Genomic DNA, 19,828 nt, shown 5'->3' on the forward strand with positions numbered 1-19,828 from the left:
CTTTTATTAAATTAGAGCTGCCCACTGGCCTCATCCAGGGCCAGAGGCTTCTGACTGCAGCCCAGCCCTAGAGCAGAGGCCTGTGCCGGCCTGGGAGTGGGGCTCGGGGGGGTGCCGCGGGGCCCCGCGCTGCCTGGAGTTCCCAGGGCCGTTACTCGGGTCTCGCTCCCACAGGCAGCACCTTTCACGTCACCCCGCGAGGGTCCTCGAGGACCCCAGCGCAGCCGTTCAAACGGGCGAATGTGCACCCCTGGGAGTCCCCCGGGTCAGTTCACGGCTACTTGGGAGCACAGCCGAGGAAGGGTCTCAGTCCCAAGCGCCCAGCTTCCACGTGAGCCGAGCCGCCGCTGCTCCTGCCCAGCGCCCCAGTCCCAGCCTGCAGCCGCCCTCTCCCACCTCGCATCCTTCTTGGATCCGGCTACGCCGCTTAGAAGCCTCGGAAGTGCCTCCCGGCTCCCAAGGCAGAATCCTGATCGCAAACCCAAGCTGAGTAAGGAATATCGAAGGGACAGGCGACAGAAGTTTGACCTAAACTCCCTGCGTTATCTATCTATCTATCTATCTAATCTATCAATTTACCTGTGTATCCATTCTTTCATCTTTCATATCCTATCGCTCTATTTTAGGACTAGGATTAGAATTCATTCATGAGAGTTTGATCGCGAAGTCGTAAATTAACGCGAAAAAGCGAAGTAGGACTTTTTCACAGAAAATGTCTTCGTTAGAATTAGAAAAAAAAATAGTTCTTAGGGCTAGCTTCGCTAATTATGTTGAATGGTGGACCTTTTCTATAAATTGAATGAGCTAACGAAAGTTCCAAGGTTTTGACAAAAAACAAACAAAAAACCCTAAAATCCATTTATATTATACTTTACGCCAGAAATTACGTGCTCATGTTTAGCTACCAGCTAAAGATGTACAAGGGATACCTAGTTTTCTCGAAATCTTTTCAAGCGGTTTTCAAGCACAAGCCTAGCCTAGTCCACACCCACCAGCCCCACCTCGCCAAGCTCTCCAACAGGCCGGGCCGGACCTGGGCACCAGGAAGGAGGAAAGGAAAACGGAGGAAGGGGCGGGGGAAAGTGACGGGAGCAGTGAGAGCCGGAAGTGGTTGGCTAGCGAGGAGCTCAGGAGCGCCCTGTCCGGCGGCGCTCTAGCCTCCGCGCGCTGTCTCTGTGCTCCCCCGCGTCTCGTCTATTTATTGTCGCGGGGAAGCAGCGGCCGCCCTGTACCCGGAACAACAAAGCACGAAAGACTGAGCCCGAGCCTCGGGGGCTCCTAGCAACGGGCCGGGGCGGGAGTTCCATGGAGACTGGGGAGCGCGCCCGCCTCATCATTATCCTTGTCCTCCAGCTTATCCTTCGCGCCCGCCGCAACCGGCAGCAGCGCTGCCGCCGCGTCCTCTGCCGCCGCCCGCTCTTCCCACGGTAACCCGGTCGGCGACCCTGGGCGGGGGGAGCGCGGGCGACCGAGCTGCCTGAGTGCCGGGTGCGGGGCGACTTGGCGCGGGGCTGCGTGTGCGGAGCCGGGGCCGTGCTGCGGGTGGGGTGTGTGCGGGCGGATGCCTGAGGGAGAGGCGCTCAGATGTAGGAAATTGGTCCGGGGGCCGAGGGAGGGTCCAGTTCTTAGGAGGACAGGGTGATATTTGGGGGTCTCATCAGGGATAACGGGTTGGGGGTGGGGCGTCACTGCCTGGGAGCGTTATCCAGCGAGGTGTAGGATAAGAAAAGAGGTATTTTATTTTTCCTGTTAGCCACCACTGGGAAAGACAGGAGAAGGGAGATTCCCCATCCGTCTCTATGGAGCCCTCCCCCAGGGGAAGAGAAATCGTGCAAAGATGCTAGCGGGTCCGTTGCTTCCCAGAAAACTTCCAACGGCCTTTGCCGCGGCGGGCCGGCTCCCAAATAGCACCTTCGTCGGTTCCTGGTTCTGGCAATGCCAACAGCCTCGCTTTATGTTATTATTAGTAGTAGAATTAACAGAAATTAGACTTGATGAAGAAGGATCTGGAACTGAGGAAGATAAAATGGATAGTAGGTAGGGCTAAGCAGGGTTGAGAGTCGGGATAAGCAAGCGCTTAATGATAGCCAGTAGAAGCTCTAAAAGTAAATTTAATTGGGAATGACGGTTTTTAAACTCTCTCCTTCTGCCGAGATGTGCATCTGCGGGCTGTGTCAGTGTGCTCATTGCGATAGGATTCAGACTGCAGCCAATCCACATCTGTGAGCTCTCTGACTGCATCTGTCACCTGCAGTTCCAGAGCGACACTGGCAGTTAACCAGCGTTAGGCTTGTGTATTTAGGGTTAAGAACAGTGCCTTAAAACTGGCTCAAGGAAAGAAACGGAAACAAGCTTGGTGTGATTATTGTGTGAAGAAATAATAACAGATTCCTTGGGGAAACTGGGAAAGAGAAATATGAGAAGGTTCAGCTCTTCTAGTACAATCTGCAGTCTCTTGGAAAGTTTGAGAAAATGGCAGTTCATTCAAATCGAGAAAGGATTTTTATCACTGTGTGGTTTAAAGAATTATTCGCAGTTGATATGTTAAATGCCAGTTTATGCTATCTCTTTAAGCCTTACGTCTCTAACTATTTAATGGTTTTATGCTTTCCAAAACCATTCTAGGTCAGTAAATGAGGTTTTCCTGTGGCGTGCTGAAACGGCCATGTATGCATACTACAGTGATACTATTTTTGTGTCCAGTGGGAACAAAGCTCTTTATATAAAGCTGAAGATTAAAGATGAAAATAAAATTGATAAATAACAGAAGCAGTGATGTCAACCACAGTTTCTATTTGTTCCTTACCTTTTTCGCTAAGTCTGGCTTGTCTTAAGCAAATAGGTTTCATCCTTGTCCCCCAGCCCGCTTTTTTCGTAATGATCTGCTGCTCTGTGCTCTTGACTGGTTGATGCCAGAACAGAGTTTTTGACTTTGGCATTTTCATGGAATTGAGGTGCAGCATCTCTTGTTACGGAATTTCATATATGTGCAAAGAGGTGGGCAGTTTCCTTTGACAAAGATGGGAAGTATAAACATTGGGAAACTTAAAATTGCATTTTAAACCTCTTAAGAAGAAAAACCTAATATTGTCATCTTTAGGTTAGTGAATCAAGGACTTTTTCTTAATCTCTTCATGTAGCTGTACTTCTGTGAATGTTGTTCTGGGGGGTGACCACACTTGAGGGTATTGGACGTTGAGTCCCAGGATTTTCTCAGTGTGTATGAGACTTAGTGAGTTCCCTCAGTCTCAGGGCTGCCATCACACTCACTTCGTTTAGATTTTATTTGCTGTTGCCTCTATCCCTTACCCCTTCTGTGTTTGATGGGGGAAAGGATTTAAGCCCCGACTTCCACCTTTATTAACAATCCCTGCTTTCCCTGCTCTCTGCTCCAACACTCCCAACGTTTTGTGTTGTCTTAGTTCCTCTCCTTACTTAATCACATCCCAATCAAAAGTGATTTTTTATGATATTTGTATTATTTCTGTTTCTTATGGAATTTTCAACATATGTCCTTGGCCTGTATATCCTTTTCATTAATGTTACTTTGTCTGTTGCATTTTCCTTCTGTATCCCTCCCCTGATATGGAAAATGGAGTGATCATGTCAGATGCTCTGTATTTATTCTGAATACAACAGGTAAGAGCCTTAAACCAAGAATCAAGACTGCATTGAAATAAGACACGTAAAAATATTTGAACGTTTAGGAATAGAAGGTGTTTCAGAAGTCCAAGTGGTAACACTGTAATTGGAGATGTAGTCACTTTTTTAAAAATAAAAGAGTATTGTAGAGCCTGCTGTGTGTTTTTAATTGAACCTTAGATTTTCATAATTTGTACTCTAAAAACCTTTTCTTAACATCCATCTTTTCTGATCATTTTGCATCTGAATACTTGACTGAAATTACACTTTGCCAAATTAGAGGGAACAATTTAAGTGAGTCCCACAATTTTGTTTCATGTGGAAAATTGTCATGTCGAAATTTGTGTGGATGTATACATATATAGAATGTGCAGAGTTTGCTGTAAGGTAGAATGAATACATGCAGAATCTATAGCTGAATAGTTTTGGAGAGTGTTCTTTCTTAGCACGGGTGTGGCACAGTATTTAAAAATCAGCAAATATTGTATAATCTAGTTGAGTGGGTATTAGTGCTGTTTTTAGGTGAGGAGGCCCGTAATTACCTGGTGATTGATTTCTTTCTGTTGCATCATAGACCATGTGATGAATTATTATTGCTATGAAAAATAAAGTGTAAATTGATTGTAGAATTGATAGTAGAATGTTTCCACAATGGCTCAACACCTGTAGTGCTTTGAAAATTTAGCTGTATTGTGACATTTGAAATAATAAATAAAGATTTCCTGAAATTTACACTCATGTTTGTTGTACCTTTAATATGTTTGATGCCACGGCAGGTGTACAAAGCTGGATGGAAGTGTTTCTCTTCAGGTGCTTTTTGTGCACTTGTAGATAGCAGAGAAATGACATGCATAGATACTAAAACATGACAAACCTAAATTTGAATTTTAAATCCTTTATTACGTACTGCCTGGTGCTATAGTTATTGATGTATGGATTTCATCGTGCCTGCTAAATTAGAAGTTTCTTGGGGATCGGGACTGTAAGTCGCCATCATATTGTATGTTCATGTTGCATATGTGTGTATTTTGAAGATTAACATATTAATAAAAGGATGTATATATATTTCATTTCTTTCACTTCAGGGACTTATCTAGTGGATGAGGGGAACCTTTAGGCATCTAATCTAATTAGGAATCTAATTCCTGATGCCTAAAATTAACTTTTTATACTGGCTGCAAATTCTAAACAGCAAAATTTCTCAAACATGATTAGGGCTTTTTTTTTTTTTTTTTAACCAATTCAAATAATAAAAATAATGGTTTACTGCCTTGAGTTGATACAGTATTTGCTCTTATTACATGACTGCCACTTCGGGTAATTTCAGAAGGGTGAAAGAATATATTTATCTGAGGTCTTTCCAGGCCACGTAGACAAATTTGATTTTTGTATTGTGACACAATTTATTTAGAAGAAAAATGGAGTGTATGTGTTTGTACAGTTGTGAAAAAGCAAGATTCCAGAAGTACGTCATTAGTGGAAAGGAATCAGGTCATATCAAAAATTGTACTTATCTGGTCTTATCTTGTGACTAAAGGGTGACAGAATTCACAATTTGGTTTAAATGGCTTGTTTTGTAATGGAAGGTGTGCTGCTGACGATCCTATTAAATGCTAAAAAAACACAAGGTGAATTCTGGGACAGTTCAAATCAGCCTTCATATGGGAGTCCGTAATGAAGCTGTTTGAAATTTCACCAAAAAAATGCAGCACAAAACTTTGGCTGGCGATTTTGACCATGCAGTATTCATCCGTAAAGAAAGAATACTGAAAATCAGATTGCATCTGAAGGACAGTCTTCTCAGGACATGTGTGGATGACTCTTGGTACTATAATTGTGTTTACCATCATAGACTTCTGTCCATAGACCTTGATCCATGATACGTTTTTGTTTTTTAACTCACTAGGTGAGAACTCACAACATTTTGAAAGTCAGAATTTGTTTTTATTAACTAAATGGTTCCAGAGGTCAGGCATTAACCTTTTTCCTTCTGATAAATTACAAGTATTTTCATTGTAAAACCAGTTTTTTTTGTTTTTTTTTTGCGGTACGCGGGCCTCTCACTGTTGTGGCCTCTCCCGTTGCGGAGCACAGGCTCTTGGACGCGCAGGCTCAGCAGCCATGGCTCACGGGCCCAGCCGCTCCGCGGCATGTGGGATCCTCCCAGACCGGGGCACGAACCCGTGTCCCCTGCATCGTCAGGCGGACTCCCAACCACTGCGCCACCAGGGAAGCCCTGTAAAACCAGTTTTGATCAAAATCAGTTACGCTTTCTTGGGATTAGGGTTAGTATAGCGCTTAAGAGTATGGACTCTGGAGACAGGCTGCCTGTGTTCAGCGTGGTGGCGATGCTGCTTGTTAGTGGTGTGGCCTTGAGCAAGTTTTTTCACTGCCTTCGTTCCCCAGTTTCCTCATCTTCAAAATGGGGTTCATATAAGTACTACCTCATAGGTTTGCTGTGAAAAGTAAGTGTAAAGCACTTAGCACACTGTTCTGCAGAGTTAGCTGAAAAAATACTAGCTGGTGCTTGACTCAGTGGTGTGAGGTGTAGTACGTTAAAGGTGAACCATTAGACCACTCAGATGCTTTGTTTCTTTCCTTTGGAGGCTATTAAAACAGTGAAATTGTTTGTGATGCTGGCTATTGGACTCATCTCTGCTGTTAGGTCTTGGGAGGGGGAAGCACTTTTGTTTTAATTTTGGATCATCACACAGACATCTGGTTATCACTTATGGCAGATGGATTCAGTAAAAAGAGACATCTCTGTTTCTTGGAAAAGGACGGCCAACAAAGCCCGGTCTGGCACCATGTTGCAGCTATTGAAATGCTATTTCCCTGTGGACTTCACTGCTTGTTTAGTTGTGTGGTACTTCTGAATAAAAGGAATAGACCCCAGTGGTTTCATTTAGCAGAATTAGCCCTTTTTTAGAAGACACTGTTTTTTACTTGTATAGCCTTAGGTGGTGGTAAACTTGAAACTTATTGGTGTCATTATCACTTGGGTTTTCTGTGTCACTATAAATGTGCTCTACATAGTAGCTTTCTTGTAATTTTAGAGGTAGCTGAAACTACTGCTGTGCTCCAATAATTCAAGTGGCTCGGGAATGACTGCATACGATTGCAAGATTATTTGTTTATGGTAAGGCTGACACCAAATACTGAGGCTGCCTAGTAGGGGATAACCTGATCATTATAGCTTTGTTTATTAGGCTGCTATTGAAATGGCTAACTTTTTCATGTTAAATCCAAATGTTTTAGTTTAGTTGTGTGGACCTTTGAAACTGTTGACTAGAAAATAAATATTTCTCTTAAGTACAATATATCACAAACTGTTCTTTCCTATATTGGCTAATATGTAGGTCTTGGTTTTTAGTTGAAATATTTTTATAAAACATATAGAAGTTTATATAAAACATTATTAAAAGTATGTTTTGCTTTAAATATACAGGGATAAAGTTTTATAATTCTTTCTTCTATATTGTGCAGTTTTTGTTTTAGTTGGTTTTTATAACCACCCCGCCAAGACGATTGGCAAATATGCTTGTATTTAGAGGCATGACTTCTGTTTTCCTGATTGAAGAGAGTGACATTTAGTTGATACTGTTGATTTCATTGCGTACTAATAACTACATTGGCCAGAATAGATGAGGTATTGATATAATATTGTTAACATAATTCCTGTAGCCATCATGGATTCTGGGTCTAAAAAAATATGGAGATAAGCAAGGAAATGATCATGGCTGTTTCATATATATACTCGCACATGTATATATCCTTTAATTTTAGATATTCTGAGGATTGTATTGGGAGATTTTTAGGACAGCAGGTCTCCAAAGTGTCAACACTGTTGCCCAGAATAAAACCTGGGTGTTTTATTCTGTCTAATACATTGTTAACGTTTCCCCGGTGTTCTTAACACCACCCTTTTTCAGGGACAGGTGTTGCCATCTTTCAGATATGAAGATAATAAAATCAGTGTGTAACCCAAAAGTGCAAATCTGAAGATGGGCATTTGGTTTATGAGTATGGCCAACACTTAGAGACTGTATCATTGTTTGAACCTCTTAAGATTCACGATGAACCTGCAGCTTATGTGGAGCAAGAACCTCTCCATTCTTTTTAATTTGCCAGATACTTTTGTTGAACCACAAAACCTTTTATCTTTCACCTGCTTATGGCTGCAGTGAACCTCTTGGGCATCTCCAGTTTCTTGTATGTATGTGCAACCTAGTGAGGTTGTAATGAGCAACCGTTAATTGCTCATGGGTTGACCACATCCCAGGACGTGGCAGGTTAGGGTGGTGGTAGGAGCCACAGCCATGTTGAAGGCACAGTCACCAGTTCATTAGATCTTCCTCAACACCAACCTGGTGTGCTCATCTCAAAGGTCCACCAGATTGCTTAACTCAGTTCTCTCCTCTTTTTTGTTGTTGATGGGGGAGGACCTGAAGTAAGGGATGTGATGTGGCTCAACAGTTCACAACTGATAAAAAGCTCTATGAATAATACTTTTTCCATTATCTCAGCAGCATATTGATAATGTAAGTCTTTAGAGAAAACCTTTGGCTGGCCGGTAATCTTGAAAATTCTGCTTCAATGCATAGTGTAAACCTACTTAGGTGATAGTTTAATTTGTCTGTACATTAAGAATGTGTGCCTTTTAGTTACTCTTTGTAGGCTTTTTGCTTAGGGCCTGTTAAATTAGAAGAGTTTCCGATGTCTGAAACTATATTCTTAACCTAATTTGTCTGTATTGTATCCTCGCTCTCACTTTGTAAAGAGAGGAATAATGGCTTTATCATCGCACCCTGTTTAGAGGATGGTTGTTACGCTGAAGGTAACTGACAGGGTAGCTAGTCTATAACCAGCTTTCATGGAATAAACTTAGGATATGGATGAGTTAGGACCCTTGGGGCTGAAATGGAGAGTGTAGCTTAGGAAAGGGGAAAGAGAATATATACCAAAAGTGCTAAGGGTCTGTATGTGTGTTTTAACCAAAATTATTCTTTCCTTACATCAGAACGGTATTATATTTCTGTATTTGTGAAAACTCCTAGAACACAGTTGCCCTTTAGGACTTGGGGGTCTGAACTAAAACCGGTCTGTTGAGTTGATGACCAAGTGCCAGCCACTAAGCCACATTCTAAAGACATTTATATTAAATTGTTCTCTTTAAGGAGCATGGTGCCTACAGTCCAGTAGAGTGGACAGTTACAATACAGTCAGTGCCCTGACATTTGTTGGGCCCTCACTTGGGGTCTCTTCTGTCAGTGTTGCATGTGGCTGGCTCCTGCTTAGCCTTCCAGATCTCATTTTAAGAATAATTTCTCATCTCTGAGGAAGTTAAGGGACCTTCCTGGATCACTCTAGAGTTTCTCTTTATAACATAGATCACATTCTCTAATTATTTTCATGGCTTGTCCTTTTTCATTGTCTGTTTCTTCCACTGGAATACAACTGCCATGAGGGTTTCTTACCTGACTGTTTTGTTCTGAGCTGTATTCCCAGTGTCTAGCCGCAGTGCTTGGTTCACATCCATTGCATGCTAATGAATACAGTTGTGAGTAAGAGTTTGTTAGTTGAAGGAGTGGGGAAGGGGCATCCTAGGCAGATATAAAATCAGGAAAGGGTCAGCTGTCGCAAGAGGAGTGGTAAAAAGTTGTGAAGCAGTTAAGGTGTGTTGGAAGTGGAAGATTAGGTTATAAAACTTAATTTGGAGACATGAAACTCACTGCATTCCAAGCTGTCTATGTAAGAGAGCCAAGAGATATTTATTTAAACAGGGGTGTGGCACAGTTAGGAAGACAATTCTGGTAGCTTATTTGGTAGATGGACTAAATTGTGGAGACTGCAAGCAGAGAATTCCACTAGAAGGCTGTAGCCTTAATGGCACGTGAAAGCCTAACGTCAAACACTGACGCTTGGGATGCAGAAAAGAAGCTAGACGAGAAGCTAACTGGGTGTAGGAGAAAAAGGAGAAATGAAGGATGATTCTGAAATTTCGGATTCAGGTTTGAGAGGGGTGGCGGCTCCATTAACTAAAATTAGGAATCTGGAGACAGCAGGTGTTTCTGAGGGGATTAATTATTAGTGTTGGATGTGTTGGTTTACCTTAATGAATATGCCTACCAGACAGGAATATGGTTTCAAATCTCTGATAGGTCAGGATTGAAGTAAGAGCCATAAATTTATGGGTAGCAGTCGCATTTATGGGATTTAAGGCAGTTGTTTATAACCTTCAAGGATCTTAAACTCATTTGAGAATATGAAGAAAATAATGGCCTCCTCAGATGTACATCCACATTTGTGTGGATATGATTTCAAGGGGGTTTGCACCTCTGAAACCAATTGTTGAGCTCTTCGGGGACTGTCGTGGACTTCCCTGAAGAATTTATGACATAAGAGGCAGACATAAGAGCAGTATTTGAGATGGGGAGAACCTAGGAAAGGTGCCTCAGAAGCCCAGGATAGGGGATGGTGAGGAAGAATCGGGGGAATCAGGGGTTCCCAGGGCTTATGCTCTGGAGAGGTCCAGTAGGAGGGAGTGTCAGCTGTGACATTGGATTCAGCAATGAGCAGTTCATTTGTAACATTTCATCCCATGCAGAGGCAGAAGGCAGATTGTGACCGTTCAATGCATGAATCCAAGTTAAGGAAACAATGCATGGGAAAGAGTGCAGAAGTCTTGATGTTCTGTATGATAAACAGTCCTGATATGAGAATATAACCCATTTTAAGGACCTGCTGAAAGGGAAATTCCATTATTTTGTTGACCTGTTGTGGCGTTTCAGCCCAGTGGTTCTCAACTGACTGCCCCATTAGAAACAACTTGGAAATGTTTTTAAAATCAGGGCCCTACAAAGGTTAGTTAATCAATATCTTTGGGGCTTGTACCTCTTTATAGCTTTTATTTTGTTTGTTCTGTTTTGGGTTTTTCTTAAAAGTTAAGAACCAATGTTCCCATCAGAAAACCTCCTTATCACTCTTTTTATGCGTCTGTGTTAGAATACTTTCTTTAATTGTACGTTATTATCAATTACTCAGTTTACTGTTGTGCTAGGTTTAAATCAGTGCCCTTTAGTCCTTCTCACAGACCTTAGTTTCCAATTTAAAAAATTTTATGGCTTTCTTCTGATCTTCAACCAAGTTCTACATATTTATCTTTTTTGAGTGGTACAGCCCTCAATCAGTGAAAGATCTGCCCATTTCTGAGTAAGACAGGAAATTCTTAATGGTGCTTACATGTGGAAAGAGTATTCATTCTGCAGTCCCTTTTGCTTTTATTTAAGTATGTTACATTTTTTACTAAATAGTAAAAACTATTTTTTAACTAGAAAAGTTTGAACTCTGTACAGTATTTTCCAAGTAGCTAATTTCATAATAGCTACATAAGAATTTCATAATTCTTACCTTCCTTTTTTAAAAAAATGGCAGTCATACATGACCTAGGCCTTAAACAGGTTGTCTCCATTAGAGCAGACATTTTATATGAAGGGTAAACCTGTAAAATCAGTTGAAAGGAAACTGTCAAAATAGGAAATTCCACCTGTTGTGTTTTCAACTTGCAGTGTTTTCTCTGGATTAAATTCTTGATGAGCTGTCAGCAGTTCAAGTTTGAATCCTGTGTTCATACCCTTGAAATAAAAATCAGATTATGGAAAAAATTGAACTTTATGCATGCCAACCTTGACACCAACCACAAGCTGAAAGGGGGTTTATTCCGTTTTTTAGCAACCTAATTAATTAATATTTTTACTTGCGAAGAAAATGATAATCTTTAAAAAATTCTGTTGTGTTATTAGCATCAGCTTAATGGCTAGAGTAGTCTCACAAATTGTAGTTGCTTATTATGGGTAACTTAGGGCAAATATTAAGATTCTCTGTAAAGAGACAAACTTCCTCGTTTTTTAAATAATAGCTCATAATATGGGAAAATAGGGATGCATGTAAGACCTTCTGGGAAGAACTGAGGCCTTACACTTAAAATGAACTGATAAATTTACACTTTAAATGAAATGAACAGATGAATAGTTTTGTTACAATTTAATATTCAGTTTTCCTGTTTTTGCAGGTACCTAGCTAAGTAAATGTTGGCAAAATGTCTGTTTTGTAATTTGTAGTAGACTTGGTGAGACTCTTCTCCCCGTCTCTTCTCTCTCCTTCTCCTCCAGACTCCCAACTCCCCACCCCACAAAAAACCCACACAATCAACAACTACTTTTTGTTTTGGTTTGAAACGGTTTTGTTATTGTTGTTGTTGTTTTAATTCACTGTTAAATTTAGTTGTTTTTTAAATACTGATTTCATTTACCAGATACATCAAAATTGTATTCTTTATTTTTACCCTTGCTTTTAGCCCTGAAGCAACATGATCTGTTTTTGTGTTCCAAAGCTGGAGAACCACAATGAATAACTGGAAATCCTTTCCATTTTTGAACATTTCTCTATCCGTGGAAGATGAAGAAAGGAGATAATTATAGTAACAATAAGAATAGCTAAATTTGAATGCTTACCGTGTACAAGTACTATGCTAAATGCTCTGCATGAAATTTTAGTTTTCCCAACACTTGGCACTAGGTGCTCTTATCTGCCTTATCCTACAGATGTGGACATTGAGGCACAAAGGCGTTAAATAACTTCCCCAAGGTCACACGACTGATAAGTGGTAGAGTCTGGATTTAACCCAAGTAATCTGCTCCAGAGCCTGCGCTCTTAAAACTTGTGTCTGGGTGCGCATGTGTAGAGATGCTGCTGTTTAATAATCTCAAGCTAACAGTTAACCTCTCATAGACACTTTATTGAATGTGTCTCATGCCTTGGGCACTATTCCAAGACTTGGGTACAAAAATAAGTAAGAATTGATCACGCGTCCAAGGAGCTTATTGTCTACCAAGGAGACAGAAATACAAAATTTCACTGTAGTGTGGGAAAGTGCTGTGTAGTAGTACAACTAGCAGCGTGGTCATGAGACTCGGAGCATTCATCATGGTAATGGACGCTCTGGCTCAGTCTTGGAGATCAGATGGCGTAGTTCCTTTGATTTCTTATTTTACCCATCATGGTTTTAATTACCTTCTGTATGAGGGTTTCCAAGTTTTCACCTCCAGTCTAGACCTAGGCCTGTCCTGAGCAGTGGCTCTTATCTGATTGTCTGTATCTCCTCTTGGATGTCTCACAAGTTCCTTCAAGTTAACATGTCCAAAACAGAATCCTTACCCCTCCTCCTTTTCCCATCTCCCCTTGCAAACCTGCTCTCCCTTCAGTGTTCCTGTCCCAGTAGATAGTATCTTAGGCCACAAACCTAGAGTCATCCTCCATCTCCCTTTTCCTCTTTCCCATATCAGTCACAAAGCTCTGTTCACTCTGCCTCCCAAAAATGTCTCTCTTCAATCTACTTCTTTCCGTCTTCATCCACCCTGCTCCCACGACTGTCCTCTCTCACCAGGACTGCCGCACTAGACCCTAACTGAGTTTTCTGCCTGTTCTAACTTTGCAGTCCATTCTCCTGTTACAGAAATGGCAGTGATAGATTTTCATGAAAAGCAAATACATTATGTCATTTCTTGCTTCTCTTTAGCCCACCATTATCTTGGGATAAACATGAAAATCCTTAACTTGGCCTAGAAGGCATAATTTAACCCCTCCCTGCATCTCCAGCCAGGTCTCATGCCACTTTCCGTCTTCCCGCTCTAGCCAGGCTGGCCCTTCTTCACATCTGAACACTTCACACTGCTCACTCACCTCAGAGCTGAGAACACCAGCTGTTCCCTCTGCCAAGTCTTGGTCACTGCTGGACCCCCATCTGCTGGGACTGGGCCTGATGCTTAGATTTCCGTTTCATTGTTATAGAATTGATTGAATGAAGGTGATGCTGAGCTATAGAACAAGTAGGAATGAGCTAGGTATAGAAATCGGGATTGATCATTTTTAGCAGAAGGAATAGCATAAGCAAGCAAAAGGCTGATATTTCTTTACATATAAGAGCTTTTTATAAATCAGTAGGATATCTCAGAAGGAAAATGAACAAAGGGTATGAGGCAGTTAACATAGAATAAATACAAGTATTCATATTTGCAAAGTTCACCTTCATTAGTGTTCAAGGAAAATCAATTCAATATTGCTATTTTTCTTATCTCAGGTTGTCAAAGGTTTTTATAAAATCCTTTGTTGACTAGATACGACACCATATGCATATGATCTCAATCTTGTTTAATATGCACAGATAAATATATGGATTTAGCAGGCTCATGTGCCTACATGAGCATAGAAAAACAGCAGTAATTATCACTGTGGTGAGATTATGGATGACTTTTTTTTCTTTAAGTATTTCTTATGTAATCAGAAAATGACATGCCATCTTTTAAAATCATATATTAAGACCATGTAATTGAAATACTAAGAAATCTATCCAAAATAAATTTTGCTTTTACATAATAAGGAATCTGTATGCCAGATTTCTCATTTTTGAGTGTGAATCGCCAGATTTCAAGTTGTATTCAGTAAAATACTTTTTTCCTCTTATAATAGTACATTAGTTAAAATTAATATTAATGTTAGCATTGACTAATGTGACAACACTTTAATAGAGCATATTATAATTTGTGAGGTGCTCATTAATCCCTCAAATCAATCATATGGTGAGTAAATAGTGTTGTTTGTATTTTGCAAATAAGGGGAGAAACAGTTTAGAGTCAGCCCCTAGTCACATAGCATCCATTAGACATCCAAAATTTCTTACTTTACAGATACATGTTAGCACATATTAAAATAGTGAAATTTGGGCTTCCCTGGTGGCGCAGTGATTGAGAGTCCGCCTGCCGATGCAGGGGACACGGGCTCGTGCCCCGGTCCGGGAAGATCCCACATGCCGCAGAGCGGCTGGGCCCATGAGCCATGGCCGCTGAGCCCGCGCGTCCAGAGCCTGTGCTCCGCAACGGGAGAGGCCACAACAGTGAGAGGCCCGCGTACCAAAAAAAAAAAAAAAAAAAAAAAAGTGAAATTCTTAAGCAGGCTACTGTTTAAGCATTATTAATATGGGGTAAGTATTGATTATGTATTCTTAAACTGCAAAATACTTTTTTATACTGGAACTTTTTCATGGCAGTGTAAACCATTGAGTTATCTTTCCTTAAGCAGTCATTTTCAGAAAATCAGCATCATTTAAATCTTCCTCCACCACCTTTTAGGCATCATTACAAATATGTTCACTGATTAAAACATATTAATATACTCCTCTTTACTATTTTTTTTTAATAGATAGTTGCTGGCAACCCTCAGAGTTGTTTAAAAAACAGTATCTTTCTCTGTAATAACCTATATGGGAAAAGAATCTGAAAAAGAATAGATATACGTAAAAACTAAACTAAACAACAAACTAAATCACTTTGCTGTACCTCTGAAACTAACACAACATTGTAAATCAACTATGCTCCAGTGTAAAAGAAAAAATAAAAACAGTATCTTTGTAATTCTCTTAATGTAGATTTTTAAAAATTGTAATAACCATTTTGCTGCCAGTCTTCAGAATTGGTATTTAGATTAAGTCAGAGATAGAAGGTGGAGACATATGTAATGAAGATAGTTTAACTTTCTGTTTAACTTAATGCAGTGATGGTTTTGTACATCAAATACTTTTGCTTTTATTTAAGCATTTAACTGTTTTATATGAGTGGTATACTACATAATCCTTTCCTTTGGAATATACAGGGGTTTTTGTGCCCAGGCATACTGTTAATAAAACTTTCTTTCTTCGTGTGGCTAGAACACAAAAATGCCAACCCCAAGGACTGTTGGTATAAAGTATAAGCTGTTGGGCCGTGCGGAGAAATGTCTTCATGATATGATGTCACCATGCCAAACAAAGAATTTGCAATTTGGTCATCTGCCTCCGCCGTTGCCCCTCAGCGCATCTTTCTCCCTTTACTGCCCGTTTGAACACGAATGCTCGTTGAAGGGAAGGTGGGAAGTTCAGAATTGGGATGTTAATTTAACTAAACTAACATAATAGTTCTAGAATGAAAATTGAAATTTAGTATGTAATTCTAGTATGAAATTTAGTATGTAAAGTTGTCTATAGTATGTCTTCATGTAAGATGTTGGAATCCTGGGATTTGAGAATTAGATGGCATCTTAGAAACCATCTAGTGGCATCTTCTACCTAATAAGAGAATCATCCTATAACATTCCTAACTTGGTTAATATTTTGCCCTACCTCCCCTTTTTTGGGACACTTACCTTCTGTTGAGGCTTCTGTTTGGCAGGCATTTGCTTTTTGGTGTGGCTTTATGAGGCCTGCTTCCGTGCGACTTCGTTTGGATCTTTCAGTTTCCTTTTTGTTCAGACATTTTAGAGCAACTGCTATCTTTCCTTTCTTGTGCTAAATGTCCTGAGACTCTCCTCATACAACTATTTTTATATCTCATGCCATCCTACTTTCCTCTGGATATCTGGATATCAGTGCCCTCTTTAAATGATAAGGTCAGGATATTCTAGATGTTTTAGTAGCAAAGAGGCTAGTAATTCCTTTGCTCTGAATAGTCCTTTCTAACCTAGTTTTTCTTTTTTTTGTAAGTAATATAATTAAAATCCATGTTGTCTTAGTGTGACTTACTGTAAGGAAATTCTTTTTTTCTTTTAAAACAGCTTTTAAAAATTATTGTGGAAATTTTTAGACAGAAATGTCGGGAGAGTAGTGTAACGAATACGCATATATCCTATCACCTAGATTTAATCATTAGTAAGAGATGAGGCAGTAGTATGGTACTTTTTTGTCTTAAAATAAAATTATACCTACTATCCAGATTCATTCTGTACCTCAGAATAGATCGTCCAAATTTGTTTGGTTCCTGTGGTAAGATTCCAGATAATGAGGGACTCATCTGAAACTTTATCCAAATCTATTTGTTACCGAGTTCAGACAGTGGAAGATTCCTGTATCTTAAATTACAGACATGGCATTTCCCCCGTGAATATTTCAATATGCATGTCTGAAAAATAAGCATAATTGTCTACATGGCCACTCTATTATTTCACCTAACAGAATTAACAGTAATTCCCTAATGTCATCTATCATATACAAATTTCCTAATGTCATCTATCATATACAAATGTTCAAACCAGGAACCAGTCAAGGACCATGATATACAGATGTTTTATTCACTTTATTTATTTTTTTATTGGAGTATAATTGCTTTACAACGTCGTGTTAGTTTCTGCTGTACAATGAAGTGAATCAGGTATATGTTTACATATATCCTCGCCTCCCACCCATCTAGGTCATCACAGAGCACCAAGCTGAGCTCCCTGTGCTATACAGCAGGTTCCCACTAGCTATCTGTTTACACATGGTAATGTATTTGTGTCAAACCTAATCTTCCAGTTCATCCCACCCTCCCCTTCCGCCCACCCCAGTGCCCACACGTCCGTTCTCTATGCCTGCGTTTCTGTTCCTGCCCTGCAGATCCGTTCATCTGTACCATTTCTCTAGATACCACATATATGTGTTAATACACCGTATTTGTTTTTCTCTTTCTGACTTACCTCACTCTGTATGACAGACTCTAGGTAAAAATGTGAGCTTTACATTTATTAGCACTAAATTTTATTTTATCACTGTCGCCCCATTGCACTAGTGTAGGGATCTGCACACTTTTTCTTAAAAGGACCAGATAGTAACTATTTTAGGCTTATAGGTCATTTGGTTTTTGTCACAACTACTCAGCTCTGCCACAGAGTCATTATGTAAACACATGAGCATGGCTGTGTTTCAGTATGACTTGTTTTTTTTTTTTTAACAAATCAGGCCCTGGCCCATTGGTTGTAGTTTGCTGACCCCTGCCGAACCTCTTATGATCTCTGTTTTTTTCTGTTAATGTGACTGTTCTCAAGTTTTGTGTCAATTCACTAAATCATACTATCTGGTTGCGATATTCTACTACCTGTGAATCCATTAAACAGTTATAGCTACCATTTAGTGAACACATGCTGTATGCTGTGTACTTGACATAAATAATCATATTTAATCCTTAAAAGCACCCGGGGAGATGCAGTGATGTTATCGCCGATTTTCAGAAGAAAAAATTAAGACTTAGAAAGAGGTCAGGTAACTTACCCAGTATCACACACCTAAGTGTAAACACTAAGTCACCCTGCCCTTTTGTAAGGTTTATGCTGTACTATTAAACAGATATGAAAGAAGACCCTCTTTCTAAAAGGCTTTTGTCCATCTTAGTCGTAGGCATGTGTTGAGAGACAATCAAGTAATCTGTTGGGATCAGGAACACAAAATGTCTCTTTCCTAAGCTGCTGTTTTGGGGGCTTTATAAAGAATACGAGGTTAGTTTGGATGGCGTACCTTATTTGTAGAAGAATGATCTCTAGGACACCACCTGGGTTCACACTGTGTTTGCAGTTGTACTATATCCAGTCATTCCCTCCTTCTGCCATTTCTCAAATCGTGGACAGTAGTTCCGTGGTTAAACCTTTGAGGACCCACAAATCCTTTGAGGATACCCACAGTATCTTCAGATGCAATTTGAGTACACTTAAAAGTAGCTAGAATCTACTTTTCTGTATTCTCATGTTTATTTTATTCTTTTGGCTTGTAGTTAGATTTTTAGGGTTATTTTTGCATTGTTTTTATAACAGTGTTTATTGTGCCCTTTTAGTTTAAAATGTCTTTCCTGGTGTGGAAAATTTTAAATGTAGTAGTCTCGGATGTAATTTGTCTTAAAAACCAGGAGGTGGCGATGTTTTCCAGGTGATGCTTTAAGGTTGTAGTTGGAATACCACTGGAAAGAGGATCTAACTTGTCCATAAAAGTCAGTGAGCAGGGAAGAAGCTGTTTCAACTCCAATAATGCATTTTAATACAGTGCTAGAAATGTTACTTCTTGAAGTAGGACAGCTTCAGTTTTCAACTTTGCTTTTTATTAGAAGGAAATATTTGACAAACACATGTTAGGCATTTACTTGAGAAACAGGACAAAACACATTATTAAACCATGTCTTAATATTAGGCCTTGGGCAGTGGGGAAATTACCAAAGTCACTCTGTTGCCAATTCTCTGAATAGAATAATTGTTAACATTTTGGCATTTTTAGTACATACAGAGATATATAAACCAAAATGAACTCTATCAAACATATATTTATTTTTTACATTATGAACCTCCGTCTACATCCATGTAGTTGTAATTTATAAAGTCTGTTCAGTAGTCTGTTACATGAGACTGCTATACTTTATTTAACCAATCCCTTCTAGATGGGCACGTAGGTTTCTGTTATTAACAGAATTGCAGTGTATATAATCTTATTTATACTTTGCTCAGTTGAATAATTTCTCAAGATGCATTCTTAATGGTTGACTGCAATTCATCATATACACATACTTTTAATTATTTGAATACACACTGCCAGATTATCTCCTGTAGAAATTGTTCCAAATTATAAGAGAATGCTGGTTTACTTACATCTTCATCAGCAGTGTTTGATGCTTACCAGTATAAATAGTGGTATCTCATTCTTTTAAGTTAGCACTTCCTCATTACCAGTAAATTTAAAAACTATATATGTCTAAAGGCAAAGACTTTCTAAATAAATAGCTAATTAGTCTAAGAAAAATAATAATGGAAATGTAAATATTGTTAGAATCAAGGGATAATGGAAACATAATATATCCAACTTCAGATGTACCGGAAGCACTTGGTTATAATTGCCTTAAATGTTCATACGAGAATAGAGAAAAAGTTCAAAACTGAAGTATTAAGCATCCAACTTACTTTCTAATATAAGAAATTAGGAAAAAAAATAGATCTGTAGAAGGAAGGAAATAATGAGCATAAGGCAAAAAATTTAATAAAGAGGATCAACTAACTGCCAATAGTTTGTCCTTTGAAGAAACAAAAAATAGAAAAACTTTTCAGCAAGATTGATGATAGGAAAAAAAGCAGGGATAAATGATACTATGATGAAAAAGAGGTAAGTATACTAAAGTTGAGTTTTTAAAATTTGTAAGAAAACCATGAAAAATTGTATGCCATAAAATTTTAAATTTTAGAAGAAATGCAAAATGTCCCAAGAAAATTTAATTTAGGAAAACTGATTAAAGAAGAAATAGAAGACATCAAATGTCTTAAAACTCTTAAATTGAATTAATCTTTTAAAATCCCCCAAGGAAACAAGAAACAG

General features: G+C 39.4%; 1 protein-coding gene across 3 annotated transcripts in view; it reads left to right on the forward strand.

Annotated features, from left to right (window-relative positions):
• The first annotated feature begins 465 nt into the window (after positions 1 to 465).
• TBPL1 (TATA-box binding protein like 1) overlaps positions 466 to 19,828 on the forward strand; it is a 30,376-nt gene continuing 11,013 nt past the window's right edge. The window contains exons 1-2 of one of the 3 annotated variants that reach the window (XM_019951768.3): positions 1,164 to 1,427; positions 6,699 to 6,781. The gene's annotated coding sequence lies outside the window, so the exon portion shown is untranslated. Of the gene's footprint in view, positions 491 to 1,163; positions 1,428 to 6,698; positions 6,782 to 19,828 lie in introns of those variants that run through there. The other 2 variants (XM_073789611.1, XM_019951766.3) reach the window with 2 other exon arrangements.

This window comes from Tursiops truncatus, chromosome 12, assembly GCF_011762595.2.
Source record: "Tursiops truncatus isolate mTurTru1 chromosome 12, mTurTru1.mat.Y, whole genome shotgun sequence".
NCBI lineage: Eukaryota > Metazoa > Chordata > Mammalia > Artiodactyla > Delphinidae > Tursiops > Tursiops truncatus.